Below are 16,075 nucleotides of genomic sequence, written 5' to 3' on the forward strand. Positions count from 1 at the left end.
TGCCCATCTCACTTTAAAGTTATGCCAACAATGCCCCAGCTACACTAGTCCCACCTGCCTGCGCTTGGTCCATATCCCTCCAAACTTGTCCTATCCATATACCTGTCTAACTGTTTCTTAAACGTTGAGATAGTCCCAGCCTCAACTACCTCCTCTGGCAGCTTGTTCCATACACCCACCACCCTTTGTGTGAAAATGTTACCTCTCAGGTTCCTATGAAATCTTTTCCCCTTCACCTTGAACCTATGTCCTCTGGTCTTCGATTCCCCTACTCTGGGCAAGAGATTCTGTGCACCTACCCGATCTATTCCTCTCATGATTTTATACACATCAGTCACTCTGTTTTTGGCACAGAACATTGAGTACAAACTTAGTAAATGTTACTGGTGAAATTTCTACCTCAAAATTAGGTTAATTTAACAGAAGGCATTAATTAGGCTAATTGGCTTAGTATAAATGTGAATTGTCCCTAGTGAGTGTAGGATAGTTTCAGTGTGCGGGGATCGCTGGTCGGCGCGGACAGCGAGACCAGGGCCTGTTTCGGTGTTGTATCTCTAAATTAAATTAAATGTACGCTAAGAAAAAGTCCAGGCACATGCTGAATGGTCAATGCAAGAGGGAGGGAGGGAGAGAGGGAGGGAGAGAGGGAGGGAGAGAGGGAGGGAGAGAGGGAGGGAGAGAGGGAGAGAGGGAGAGAGAGAGAGAGAGAGAGAGAGAGAGAGAGAGAGAGAGAGAGAGAGAGAGAGAGAGAGAGAGAGAGAGAGAGAGAGAGAGAGAGAGAGAGAGAGATGGAGGGGGGGGGAGAGAGAGAGAGAGAGAGAGAGAGAGAGAGAGAGGAGAGAGAGAGAGAGAGAGAGAGAGAGAGAGAGAGAGAGAGAGAGAGAGAGAGATAATTTTTTTTAAATATGTATGCATTTATTAAATAAATATGCATTTTAAATATGTATGTTATGTTCTATACTTTGGCAATATAATGATGTATCTTATCATGACAATAAAGTATTTTAAATTGAAAAAATTGAAATAGAGGAGAGAGAGAGAGAGAGAGAGAGAGAGAGAGAGAGAGAGAGAGAGAGAGAGAGAGAGAGAGGAGAGAGAGAGAGAAGAGAGAGAGAGAGAGAAAGAGAGAGAAAGAGAGAGAAAGAGAGAGAACCAGCATCAGTGATGAGTTTCCACAGATAAAAAGGCAAATGTGGTTTTCAGTCGAAAAACATCAGCATAGTGTAGTTTGCCCATGTCACATTATTGCAGCCCTTTCAAACGCCACCGTACATTTCTCATCTAAGTACCCTGTGGGCTGGAGTATGTGCAGTCACTAATGCAGGATAATAAATGAGTAGCCGTGACCTAATTTTCAGTTAACAGCGAGCTTGGTGTTTAATTACTAATGTAGGAGCTAAATGTGAGAGTTTACAATGGATTAGAGAGGCCCAACTGATCCATCAAGCTTGCCCTTCACCACACTCTGCTGAACTCCCTTCAATGTGATCTGGAAAGTAGAGTTTCAACAACATGAGGTAATATTCTAAACGTGGAACACTAATGATTGAGAAACTTATTACATCGCTCATTTCAGTCCCATGAACGCGAGTCTGAAGAAGGGTCCTGACCCGAAACATCACCCATCCATGTTCTCCAGAGATGCTGCCTGACCCGCTGGGTTACTCCAGCACTTTGTGTCCTTTTGTGTAAACCAGCATCTGCGGTTCTTTGTTCCTATACCATGTACATGATTGTGTATGGCAATTTCACATTGAATAGGCATTTTCAATGAATGGCTAATAATCACCCTAAAACCACTTTCCTTTCCCACCTTTGAAAATACAGATAAGTTAATTGTGTACACTGCTCATGTTGCTTGTTCCAGTAAATAATAATATTTTATTCATATGAGGATCCAACGATGGAGCTTATTAACTCAAATGGCCCAAAGCCCTTTGTCCACCAGCAGCTGTTTTTACACCTCCTCAGGAAAAGTAGATGTGTGTCATTGCGATTCTGGTTGCCACGTTACAGGAAGGATGTGGATGCTTTGGAGAGAGTGCAGAAAGGATTACCCAGGATATTCAAAAGGTCATACAGTCCTATGTGATAGCAGCAGAATTAAGCCATTCAGCCCATCAAGCCTACTCCGCCATTCAATCACGGCTGATCTATCTCTCTATCCTAGCCCCATTCTCCTGCCTTCCCTCCATAACCACTGACACACGTACTAATCAAGAATCTATCTATCTCTGCCTTAAAAATATCCACTGACTTGGCCTCCACAGCCTTCTGTGGCAAAGAATTCCACAGATTCACCACCCTCTGACTAAAGAAATTCCTCCTCATCTTCCTAAAGGAACGTCCTTTAATTCTGAAGCTATGACCTCTGGTCCGAGACTCTCCCACTTGTGGAAACATCCTCTCCACATCCACTCTAACCAAGCCTTTGAGTATTTGGTAAGTTTCAATGAGGTCCCCCCACAACCTTCTTGACTGAATTAGAGAGTATTAACTCCACGAAGAGTTTGGATAAACTAAAATTATGAGAGGCACAGGTAGGGTAGATAGTCAGAGACTTTTTCCGCAGGTGGACATGTCAAATAGCAGAGGGTATGAGCTTGAGTAGAGAGGGGGAAAGTTTAAAGGAAATGTGGATCAATAGAAGCCATGGTAAGAGATCAAAACACGTGCAATAGCACCGTTTAAGAGGCATTAAGACTGGCACATGAACAGGTATGGAATAAAGAGATGTAGAAAATGTACAGGCAGATGTGATTAGTTAGATTGGCATCATGTTCAGCACAGACATGGTGAGCCAAAATGGCCTGTTCCTGCACTGTACTGGTCTATGAATATCTCTATAGTTCTGGACATCTTACGCCTGGGGGAATATCAATGCATCAAATAATGCTCGGAAGAGACCGACAACAGTTCTTTGTGATTTATCATCGGAAGCAATGAAAAACCAATAGACCGAAGCTCACAGTTACGAGTACAAAAATACTAAGGGAATTGATAGAGTCCATTTGATCCACTCCTCAATGCTTCATAGTAGCCTCTGTCCATCCAATTCATTACCCTGCCTGCATATGTCTCTGAACTAAATGGACTGAAATTGAGCTTAGAGATTGTAGCGCAGGGAAGTTGGTACATTTTGGGTTTAAGAAGGTGATCTAATTTAATGACGCAAATGTTATTTGACAGAAACTTTAAATGTAAAAACAAATGCCTTAAATGAGGCTATAAAGGTCTACTGGTTATTGGAGCAATTTAAAAGATTAAATACAACAAATCTAATAACTTCCTGGCGGTTGACTGAAAATGACCCTGTTTGTTGTCAGATTATATCGTAAGTGCCCATCAGGCCCACCTAAGTGCCCATCAGGCCCACCACACAGTCCAGTTGTAACATTGTGAAGCCCCTGATTTTAAATTAAAAAATGCAGCACAGTGAAATCTAATTATCAGGTCAGTAAGTTGTTGCTGGATTTTGAAAGACTGACTGAAAGATACAGCGTGGAAACAAGCCATTCGATCTACCAAGTCCAGGCTGACCATCGACCACCCGTTCACACTGGTTGTATGCGACCCCATTTTCTCATCCACTCCCTACACCACCAGGGCCAATTTTACAGAGGCCAATTAACCTATGAAGCCGCACGTCTTTGGGATGTGAGAAGAAACCAGAGCTCCCGGAGGAAACCCATGCGCTCACAGGGAGAACATGCAAACTTCACACGGACAGCACCTGAGGAAGGGATTGAACCCGGGTCTCCGGCACTGTGAGGCAGCAGCTCTACCAGTCCCAGTGAAATCATTTTGCTGCCATTATTTCCTTTGGTCACCTTTGCTCTGGCACACTGCACATGGGTGCGTGAATTGCCGGATGGCCGTTTTTACAGGGATCACACACTAGGCCTCTGTGCGAGGCCTACACTGGGAGCTCTGACCCCTTGCACAAGGAGTTGAGTGAAAGTTACCAATTTAACCTTTACGGAAAGACAAGTGCCCAGTGGTGGTGGAAGACTGCGTATTAAACAAAATCCAGCTAAGCTGATAACGTTACTGCTATTTACTCGCAGAAGGTCCACAGAATGTAACACCTGATCCCAGGCAAACTGAAGTCAATGATCTCACAGCATATTAAGTTCTAGAGGGAATTATTACCCGCTTGCTAAATATCAAACTGCTGCCTAAAATCCCCATCTCTAAAAAGATCTTAGCCATGAGTATTCATTTATTCAGTGCTGGACTGTAAACATTGATGCAAATGCTAGTAATTAATGGGGACTTAAAAGGCACAAAATGGGAAATGTGAAGAGGGCAAAATGTGACAGATCGGAATTGGAACAGCCTTGTGTTTGTTTGAGAACATCAGGTAAATGCACAGAATCTTTTGCCCAGAGTAAGGGATTGAGAACCAGAGGACATAGGTTCAAGGTGAGGGGGGAATCATTTAATGGGAACTTGAGGGGTAACGTTTTTATACAAAGGGCGGTGGGGGTATGGAATGAGCTGCGGGAGGAGGTAGTTGAGGCAAGTACTATCGCAATGTTTACGAAACATTTAGATAAACACATGGATAGGACAGGCTTAGAGGGATATGGGCCAAGAGCAGGCAGGTGGAACTAGTGTAGATGGGACATGTGTGGGCAAGTTGGGCCAAAGGGCCTGTTTCCATGCTGTATCACTATGACTCCATTACTCTGCAACATTATAAACTCGGAGTGGCTGAATGTTTTTGGCAGAGCCCATTCTTGCAATAATCAGACCCAGAATTTACTTCACTTCTGGTAGTTGCAGAGACCTATGACACACAATGGCCTCTGCACTGTTCCTAAGATCGGGTTGTGAACAAGACATGAAGTGCTGTAGTAACTCAACAGGTCAGGCAGCATTGCTAGAGAACATGGATAGGATGCGTTTCGGGTCACAACCCTTCCTCAGAGTCTTAAGAAGGTTCCGACCCGAAACATCGTCTATCCATGTTCCGACCTGAAATATCGCCTATCCATGATCGGAGTCTGAAGAAGGGTCCCGACCCAAAACATTACCTATCCATATTCTCCAGAGATGCTGCCTGACGTGCTGAGGTGCTCCAGCACTTTGTGTGTCTTTTTTTCTGTAAGCCAGCAACTGCAGTTCCTTGTATTTACGTTAGATTGTGAAACTTGTGCAATTCTAAGAAATGGTTGTTTGAAGCGTACTTGCAATGATGTCCCAGCTAGCACCAGCACGGTGGGGTGCCAGCGATGTACAGGAGGACTGGGCGGGGACATTGGAAACTGAATGATCCAATTATCCCATCACGGAATGATGTAAAATGGTAGGATGTAGTCCTGTGGTTCCCAATCAGCACCTTCCAGCTGAACGACTCCAGCACAAGAGCATTTGATTGAATGATTGGTGACATGATTAAAATGGGGTCTTGTCAGCCTCATCAAGTGAGGCTGGTGACGATTACTCCTCCAATTCACAGGATGTAGGACAGGAGCATGGTGCCCTGGGCATTGAGATCCCACTCAGTTGTGGCGGTAATTTGCAGGGATATAATAGACAGGTTGAAGGTTATCATGCTCAGGGCAGAAAAGCCTTAGAAGGGATTTAATTGAGATGGTTTCATCACAAAATTATTAGGCAGAATCTGAGATATTAGATCTATTTCCAATGTGAAAGGACAATTAAAAGAGGGCATGCATTTAGTTTCGTTTTTAGTGTTGTGTCGAGGTACTGCGTGGAAACAGACCCTTCACCCTGCTGAGTCCATGCTGGACTATCACTCGTAGACTAGTTCTACCCTACACACCCGGGACAATTTACAGAAGCCAAATCAACCTCCAAACCTGCACATCTTTGGAATGTGGGAGGGAAACGGAGCTCCCGGAAAAACTCGAGTGGCCACTGGGAGGACACACAAACTCTGTACAGACAGCACCGGTAGTCAGGATTGAACACGGGTCTTTGGCGCTGTGAGGTGGCGACTCTCCTGCTGTGCCACTGTGCCGCCCTCTTGTGATTGGCAAAGGAGCTATGGGAAGGACGTGTTTGCACTGGAGAAAGTGCCGAGACCGTTTGCCAAGAGGTTGCTGGATAGAATGTTTCAGCTGTGAGAGTGGACTGGGTGAACTGGGCTTGTTATCTGTGGAGTAGAGGAGGTCCTGATTGTGAATACAACATTACTGATTTGGTAGATAGTGAACATCTTTCCCCACGATTACAGAGGTCTAAAACCGTAGGGCACTTGTTTGGAGTGGGGGTAGGAAACCTCGACGAGGTTGTGAAGAAGCTTTTTTCTCCCTGAGGGACACTGCAATGTAGAACACTTTGTGAAGATGGCAGAGCCAGGTACTCTTCGAAGAATGTGGACAAGCACTCGGACTGCTAACGAATGATCGTCATAATATGGGAAATGTGATGGGAAATGTGATGGTCTGCATAGATGTGGTGGGCCGAAGGACCTGTTTCTGAGCTCTGATCAGAAATATCAGGAATGGTGTCTTAATGTCAGGGGAGTTTGAGTTTGGAAATTATTGCCTGAGAGGCTAATGGGTACAAGATCCAAAACCAGCCTTCAAAAGTATTATCTAAAGAAGAAAAATTGCAGAGATGTGGGAAAAGAGGCAGCTGCAGTAACTCAAAGGTCGGGCAGTATCCCTGGAGAACATGAATTGGTGACGTTTCGGGTCGGGCCCCTTCTTCAGACTGATGAAGGGTCCCGAGCCAAAATGTTGTCAATACATGTTCTCCAGGGATACTGTCGAACCCGCAGATTTACTCATAAGGCCATAAGGAATAGGAGTAGAATTAGGCCATTCGCACTTAGGCTGGGTAAATGCACCTTAACAAGAGGTTCTGGTAGGTTCTACCTGTGCACGGTCACGGTGGCCCAGCGGTAGAATTGCTGCCTTTCAGCGAATGCAGCGCCGGAGACCCGGGTTCGACCCCAACTACGGGTGCTGTCTGTACGGAGTTTGTATGTTCTCCCCGTGACCGCCTGGGATTCTCCCTCCTAACCCCATTCTCCTGCCTTCTCCCCATAACCTCTGACACCTGTACTAATCAAAAATCTATCTATCTCTGCCTTAAAAATATCCACAGCCTTTTGTGGCAAAGAATTCCACAGATTCACCACCCTCTGACTAAATAAATCTTTCCTGATCTCCTTCCTAAAATAACGTCCTTTATTCGATGACCTCTAGTCCTAGACACTCTCACTACTCCAGCATTTTGTGTCTTTCCTTGGGAAACCCTGCACCTGCAGTTCTTTTTTCTACACCTATTAGTCTTGCCAGTTTTGTTGATGACACCAGCTTCTAGCACATTGTATAATGTTGTGAATGCTCTCCATTGCTCTACAATGTTGTAATGTTGTGAATGCTCTCCAACATCTCTGAGCTAGGTCATTGCAGACTGTGGGATTGAACAGTGTACAAGCAGGGAGCTGCATTTCAACAGCACTTACTCATTTCCCCCCACACCCTCCCCAGCAATCGCTGCCTTTGTCGCCATAGCAACTGCATTTACCTGGCCTAAGTGCGAAGGTCCTGAAGCAAACCCTGGTCCTATTGATTTATCTCAGTGATTTAGAGATACAGCGCAGAAACAGGCACTTCGGTCCACCGAGTCTGCACTAACCAGCGCTCTCCACACATCAAACAGTATCCTAAACACACTAGGGACAATTTACATTCATACCAAGCCAATTAACCTACAAACCTGTACGTCTTTGGAGCGTGGGAGTAAACCGAATGTCACCCACGGGGTCACGGGGAGAACGTACAAACTCCGTATAGACAGCACCCGTAGTCAGGATTGAACCCGGGACTCCAGCTCTGCAAGCGCTATAAGGCAGCAACTCTACCGCTGTGCCGCCCTGATGGCAGAACATTTCCCAGAAAAGAAGGGCGGAGACACCATTACCAAAGCACTCCTGGGTTTGCAATGGAGAAAGTACAGAGGCAATTTGCTGAGATGTTCCCGGACATCTTTGGAGTGTGGGAGGAAACCGGAGAGCCCGGAGAAAACTCACGCGTTCGTTCACTGGGAGAACATACAAACCCCGTGCAGACAGCACTTTTAGTCAGGTTCAAACATGGGTCCTTGGCACTGTAAAGCAGCAACTCTACCGCTGCACCACTGTGTCGTCCTCATGTTGGCAAAAAACCAATGGGAAGGGTTGTGTTTGCACTGGAAAAAGCACAGAGACAATTTAACAAGATGTTCCTGGATAGACTGTTTTAGCTAAGGGGGGGGGGGGGGGGTGGGGGGTGGGGGTGGGGGGGGGGGTGGAGGGGGGGGGGAGGACTGGATAGACTAGGTTAGTTTTCCATGGAGTAGAGGCGAAGAGCCTTTCCCAAAAAAAGAGAGTAGACTCCATTACCAAAGATCTCTTGTCGGCCCCTCACTGTCAGTGGTAATTGATGTTTAAATGTTTCAAGCCACTCAGGCATTTGGAGACAATTAAAACCAAATTAAACTGAAATAATTCAAATTTAAATCTATTTAACATTCAGAAAGGATTAATAAAGATAGTTAAAATGTCCAAACATGAATAATAAAAAAAACTTTAAAAGCAGAACAATTAAAATAAAATGGCTAACTTTATTCTCCTTTATATTCTGATGCTGACTGAATCCATTTGACATCAGAGGGATCGTGGTTCTGGAGTCGGGTTCTGGATCTTTTAAAAAATCTTTTAATCTTTTTATTTTTATTTATTTATTTTCCGGTCAATACAATACAACAGATTGACCATAAAGTTGTGAAAGTTAAATAGTGCAAAATCATTGTATCAAAAATAAAACAATATAATCGCACGTGATATTTTCTGACCGAAAAAAAAGGTGTAGGCAGAAGCCAAAGCTTATTGTGCCTACCCTATATTTAACAAAATATAATTTTAAAAAACACAACATCATAAGTCAGAAGCAGATAAACAAAACATAGAAAGAAACACAAATATAGTCAAGAACCATCATTTCTGTCATAGAAACATAGAAACATAGAAAATAGGTGCAGGAGTAGGCCATTCGGCCCTTCGAGCCCACACTTCGAGCCCACACCGCCATTCAATATGATCATCCAACTCAGTATCCCGTACCTGCCTTCTCTCCATACCCCCTGATCCCTTTAGCCACAAGGGCCACATCTAACTCCCTCTTAAATATAGCCAATGAACTGGCCTCAACTACCTTCTGTGGCAGAGAATTCCACAGATTCACCACTCTCTGTGTGAAAAAAAACGTTCTCATCTCGGTCCTAAAAGACTTCCCCCTTATCGTTAAACTGTGACCCCTTGTTCTGGACTTCCCCAACATCGGGAACAATCTTCCTGCATCTAGCCTGTCCAACCCCTTAAGAATTTTGTAAGTTTCTGTAAGATCCCCCCTCAATCTTCTAAATTCCAGCCAGTACAAGCCGAGTCTATCCAGTCTTTCTTCATATGAAAGTCCTGCCATCCCAGGAATCAATCTGGTGAACCTTCTCTGTACTCCCTCTATGGCAAGAATGTCTTTCCTCAGATTAGGAGACCATGTCAGTCATTTCTCGGTGCTGATCACATATTTTGTATCTTTCAAATATAATATTTTTGAACATTTTCTTGAATTTACACATATTACTACACTCTTTTAATTAATTGTTTGCAACTATTCCATAAATTGACCCCTTTAACAGTCACACATCTATTTTTCATATTTGTTCTTACCCTCTTTTTTTCAAATATATCATTTGCCCTGAGTGGATCCCTGCTCTCGCTCACTGAAAACAAACCTTGGATACAGTCAGGAGGTGTTCTTTCTTTTGCTCTAAACATTATTTGTAGAGTATTAAAGTCTACTAGGTCCATAAACTTAGGGCATATGATTTCATAAATAATGGGTTGGTTGGGTCATTATAACCAGCCTTATTGACAATTCTTATAGCTCTTTTTTGCAATATATCATATCATATCATATCATATCATATATATACAGCCGGAAACAGGCCTTTTCGGCCCTCCAAGTCCGTGCCGCCCAGCGATCCCCGTACATTAACACTATCCTACACCCACTAGGGACAATTTTTACATTTACCCGCCAATTAACCTACATACCTGTACGTCTTTGGAGTGTGGGAGGAAACCGAAGATCTCGGAGAAAACCCACGCAGGTCACGGGGAGAACGTACAAACTCCTTACAGTGCAGCACCCGTAGTCAGGATCGAACCTGAGTCTCCGGCGCTGCATTCGCTGTAAAGCAGCAACTCTACCGCTGCGCTACCGTGCCGCCCTAATAATCCAATCAATATAAAGATTGGATTAGTGCTAGTTTTGTAGGTGTTTCCCCATACTTCCACACAGTATGTCATATATGGAATAGTGAGTGAGCAATATAACGTAAATAGTGAATTTTGATCTGTGAGGAAACGTCAACCAGACTATAGAATGTCACATGGAGACTTGACAAATTTAGCCTTCCAAATCTGTTAGCAAATGACAGACTTCTGTGTTTGATAGTGCATGCACTGAAGTCTGGGATCCACTGCAGCTTAAGTTGTTGAATGCTGACAGTTCTGATCAAGATCTCTGGTTTATGCCAGGATGTCTGGCCCCAATACTGCTTCTGAAAAAAGTAATTTGATGGGAAATAATTAGACACTGCCCTCTTTAACGATGCAATGGAAATGCTGTTTCCTCCTTTTTGTTACTTTCTGCAATCACCTGTGTTCTTCATGCTTTAGACTTCAGACCTCACATACACAGCATGGAAACAAGCCCTTCAGCCCACCCAGTCCGCGTCGACCAGCGACCACCCCGTACACTAGCACAGTCCTACACACTAGGGACAATTTACATAAGCTAATTAACCTACAAACCTGTATGTCTTCGGAGGGTGGGAGGAAACCGAAGCACCCGGAGGAAACCCACGCGGTCACAGGGAGAACGTACAAACTCCGTACAAACAGCGCCCGCAGTCAGGATCGAACCCGGGTTTCTGACGCTGTAAGGCAGCAACTCTACCGCTGCGCCACTGTGCCGCCCAAACTCAAAGTACTTCTAAATAGCCTTCCCGCCTCTCCCCTACCTGCCTTGTAGGATGCGCTTTGCATTCCTTGTTCTGAATCCCAATGATGCCTTGTCCCAAGAGAATCTCCGATCTGTCCTGTCCTTCACCGCAATTTAAGTAATTTCAGTCATGTTCGACTCAGATTCCTTTGACAAAATAATTCTAATTGTTCTTCTGTGACCTTTGAGATTTAATTAAAGTTCCACTTCTATCTCAGCGGTATTCCCCCGTCGACTGATACTAATCAAAGAGATCTTCCCTCTCTCAGATTGCTTAGGCCCAACATTAATAGTGACTGGGGCTGATTTATCTTGACTGCCTCGTGTTTTAATCAATGTTTGTCTTATTCTCCAAGTGATCAGATCTGCACTTTTTTTTTTCTCTCGCCCGCATTAATAGATTATTAGCCGCAAGTTAAACCCTAAGCTTCTCGCGTTTATGGTAAGGTTCATCAGATACTTAATCATTCGCATTCAATATCTCCGTGGTCTAACAGCTGCCAGGCACATCATGCAAGGACAATGTGACACCCAATAAATGATCCTTTACACTCCACCAGGAGAAACAGTTTAAGGATCAAATCAGCCATCCTGCAATTCAGCATTTCCAGGAGGAATGCTCAAAAGAGCACATCTTATAAAATCACCAACAGCACAATTTTCCTCACTTTACAGTTGACTTCAATTTATTTTTTCATTATTCCTTCTCAGTTGTGGGAAGCACTGATATAGCCAGCGTTTATTACCTATCCCTAGTTGCCCCAATGCCCCCATAGGCTAATTCTAGAGGCCTGTAAAGAAGCAGCCGGGTTGATGGGTCTGCCGTTATATATATTCCAGACAGATGAGGTTGGAAGCTATTTGTTCCTTAAGAGATTCGTGAAGCAGATGGCATTTTAGTTTGAAGCCTCATGCATACCTTTAATGTATCCAAAGGTGGACCTTGGATACTGCTGGGGGTATAGAGTCATACAGCAGGGAAACAGGCCCTTCGGCCCAACTCGCCCATGCCAACCACTATTCCCACCTGCCCGCATTTGGCCCATATCCCTCTAAACCTTTCCTATCCATACACCTGTCTTTTAAATGTACCTACCTCAACTACCTCCTCTGACAGCTAGTTCCATATATCCACCACCCTCTGTGTGGAAAAAGTTGCCCCTTAGGTTCTTCTTAAATCTTTCCCCACCTAGCATAAACCTATGTCCTCTGGTTATTGATTCCTCTTGACTGGGTACAAGACTCTGGGTAATTACCCTATCTATTCCCCCAATGATCTTTTACACCTTAATAAGAGGTTCTGGTAGGTTCTACTTGCGCAAAGTCATGGTGGCGCAGCGGTAGAGTTGCTGCCTGTCAACGAATGCAGCGCCGGAGACCCGGGTTCGATCCCAACTACGGGTCCTGTCTGTACGGAGTTTGCACGTTCTCCCCATGACCACATGGGTTTTCTCCAAGATCTTCGGTTTCCTCCCACACTCCAAAGATGTACATGTTTGTAGGTTAATTGGCTTGGTGGAAGTGTAAATTGTCTCTAGCGTGTGCAGGATAGTTTTAAGGCGCGGACTCGGTGGGCCGAAGGGCCTGTTTCCGTGCTGTATCTCTGAACTAAACTAAACTAAACAGCTACAGTATGATGGGACACGTGTTTCAAACAAAGATACTAGTTTTCTTCAATGCTGACAGTAAGAAGCATCCTCTGCACTATGCACATGTTGATGTCATTACGGCGGTGGTACAGCTGGTGGAGCTGCTGCCTCTCAGCGCCAGAGACCCAGGTTCCAGCCTGACCTAAGACACTCTCTGTGTGGAGTTTACACAGTCGTCCTGTGACTGCATGGGTTTCCGACAGGTGTTCCAGTTTCCTCCCACATCACAAAGAAGTGCGGGTTTATAGTTTAGTTTTTTGTTTAGTTTTAATATACCGCAGGGACACAGGCCCTTCGGCCCACCGAGTCTGCACCGACCAGCGATCCCCGCACATTAACATTATCCTACACATACTAGGGACAATTTACACTCATACCAAGTATACAAACCCATGCCAATTAACCTACAAACCTGTACGTCTTTGGAGTGTGGGAGGAAACTGATCTCGGAGAAAACCCACGCAGTCACGGGGAGAACGTACAAACTCCATACTGACAGCACCCATACTCAGGATCGAACCCGGGTCTCCGGCGCTGCAAGCGCTGTAAGGCTGCAAATCTACCGCTGCGCCACCGTGCTGCCCTACAGGTTATGCAGAGACGCTGTCTGACCTGCTGAGTTACCCCAGCGCTCTGTGTCTTTATTTTGTAAACTGGCGTGCAGCGTAGGTTTACTAGGTTAATTCCTGGAATGGCGGGACTGTCATATGTTGAAAGACTAGAGCGACTAGGTTTGTATACACTGGAATTTAGAAGGATGAGAGGGGATCTTATTGAAACGTATAAGATTATTAAGGGGTTGGACATGTTAGAGGCAGGAAACATGTTCCCAATGTTGGGGGAGTCCAGAACCAGGGGCCACAGTTTAAGAATAAGGGGTAGGCCATTTAGAACAGAGATGAGGAAAAACTTTTTTAGTCAGAGAGTTGTGAATCTGTGGAATTCTCTGCCTCAGAGGGCAGTGGAGGCCAATTCTCTGAATGCATTCAAGAGAAAGCTGGATAGAGCTCTTAACGATAGCGGAGTCAGGGGGTATGGGGAGAAGGCAGGAACGGGGTACTGATTGAGAATGATCAGCCATGATCACATTGAATGGCGGTGCTGGCTCGAAGGGCCGAATGGCCTCCTCCTGCACCTATTGTCTATTGTCTATTGGTATCTGCAGTTTCTCCATAATTGAACTGTGGTCCCCATTGTCAGGTGTCATTGCCTGTTTCTGCCCATCATCCATAATACTGTCACTGCCAGCATCCACACTGCAACTGGAAGCGCCATAAGCTACCTTTAAAGTTCGCTTTATATCATCGTGGACTACTTAAACTGTGTCGACATTGTTCAGACACCTTCTGTTGCATATCCGTTCAATTTGATTTCTTGTTTTATGGGCGAGGGACAGAAATGATGCTGAAAGATTCCAAGAAATGGAACAAAGCTCTGTGGGCACTTGTCTCCCGTGACTACACCAGTCTCGTTGTAGCAGGTCTCAGTCCATTAGCCTCCAGCTTCGGCCAAGGCATATCCCCTCTGGCTGTGTGAAGGCATACTTGGACTGTTCCAATTTCACATGCCGATGGTAACATTACCTCTGCATTTAGAAAAACACTTAGATTATCATCCGTACCAACTGTAGCAATGAGGAAATCATTTTGGTGGCGCCGACAAGTTTCAATAATAATAATAATAATAATATATTTATTTTATATAGCGCCTTAACACATGCACAAAGCGCTTTACAAATACAATTAACATAGAAACAAACAGACAAACAGACAAACTATCCTGACGGAAAAGCGGCGAATACTCAACGCCAGCGTCCTCTCACGTCAGGGTCCAGCAGTAGACATTAAAGAACACAAGACACACAGATACAATTTTTTACACAAAACAGCCATCACAGTGATTGCTCTAGGCATACCCTCACTGTGATGGAAGGCAAAGTCTTATCTCCTCCTCGTTCTTCTCCCGTGGTGCCACGAGGCGATCGAGGCTCCCAACCCCTTGAAGCCCCCACCGGGCGATGGAAAGTCCCAGGGTCGAGCCGAGCAGGCCGATGAAGGTCCTGAGCCCCCACCGGGCGATGGAAAATGCCGCGGCCAAGCCACGCAGGGCGATGAGAGTCCTGAGCCCCCACCGGGCGATGTAAAGTGCTGCGGCCGAGCCACGCAGGGTGATGAAGGGCCTGCGGGCGGGTTGATCGTGCCTCGTGCTTCGGGGCGGTCGAAGCTGCTGCGGCTGGAGCTCCCAAAAGCCGGTCGCCAGCCAGGGACCTGCGAGCTCCAGATGTTGCGGTCTGCAGGGCCCAACGGCCGAAGCCTCCGAGATGGTAAGTCCAGGCCCTGCGACCGGAGTCTTCGAGGTCGATCCCAGCTGGAGGCCGCCGACTCCACGATGTTAGGCCGTAGCGCGAACGGAGATACGACACGGTAAAGGTCGCATCTCCGTTGAGGAGGAGATTTAAAAAAAGGTTTCCCCCAACCCCCCCACCACCCCCCTACATACACAGAATTAAAAATAAAACAAAACGTACATTTAACATCAACATTGACTAAAAAACACAACAAAAAAAAACGGAGAGACTGCCGGTGAGCCGCAGCTGCAGAACACAGCCACGCCCCTGAATGGCCTGCAAAGTATTTTCTATGTTGGGCTGGTATTTATTTGGTGATGATTTGGTTCGTAGTTTAGTTTGAGCTTAGAGATACATCGTGGAAACAGGCCCGTCTGCCCAGCGAGTCTGTGCCAACCAGTGATCCCCGTACACTAACACTATCCTACACACTAGGGACAATTTACAATTTTTACCGAAGCCAATTAACCTACAAACCTGTACATCTTTGAGTGTGGGAGGAAACCGGAGCACCCGAAGAAAACCCACATGGTCATGGGGAGAATGTGCAAACTCCGTACAGACAGCACCCGTAGTCAGGATCGAACCCGGGGCTCTAAGGCATCAACTCTACCGCTGCGCCACAATGCCGCCCCTTCTGGCAACAGTGTAGAACTACAGATCTCTATTGCATTGACAGTGAGGTACCTCTGTCCAAGGACAGCTGCACATAAACACGCAACAAATCAAGCTATGTTTAAAAAAAAGGATACAAGCACCTGCTTATTGGCCCATATCCCTCCAAGCCTATCCTCTCCACGTACCTGTCTAAATGTTTCTTAAACAATGCACTGGTACCTGATTAAATTACCTCCGCCAGCAGCTCGTTCCAGATGCCCACCTTTGTGTGAAAAAGTTGCCTTTCAGGTTCCTATTAGATCTTTTCCCCCTCATCGTAAACCTATGTCTTCTTCTTTTAGAGTCATCAATCTCTGCTCCGTTCAAACATTTTCCGTCTAATTCATCAAACTCTTTTCGCACTTGGCTCATCAAAGAATAGGTAATAGTTG

The sequence above is a fragment of the Rhinoraja longicauda genome, chromosome 2 (genome assembly GCF_053455715.1).
Source record: "Rhinoraja longicauda isolate Sanriku21f chromosome 2, sRhiLon1.1, whole genome shotgun sequence".
NCBI classification, from domain to species: domain Eukaryota; kingdom Metazoa; phylum Chordata; class Chondrichthyes; order Rajiformes; family Arhynchobatidae; genus Rhinoraja; species Rhinoraja longicauda.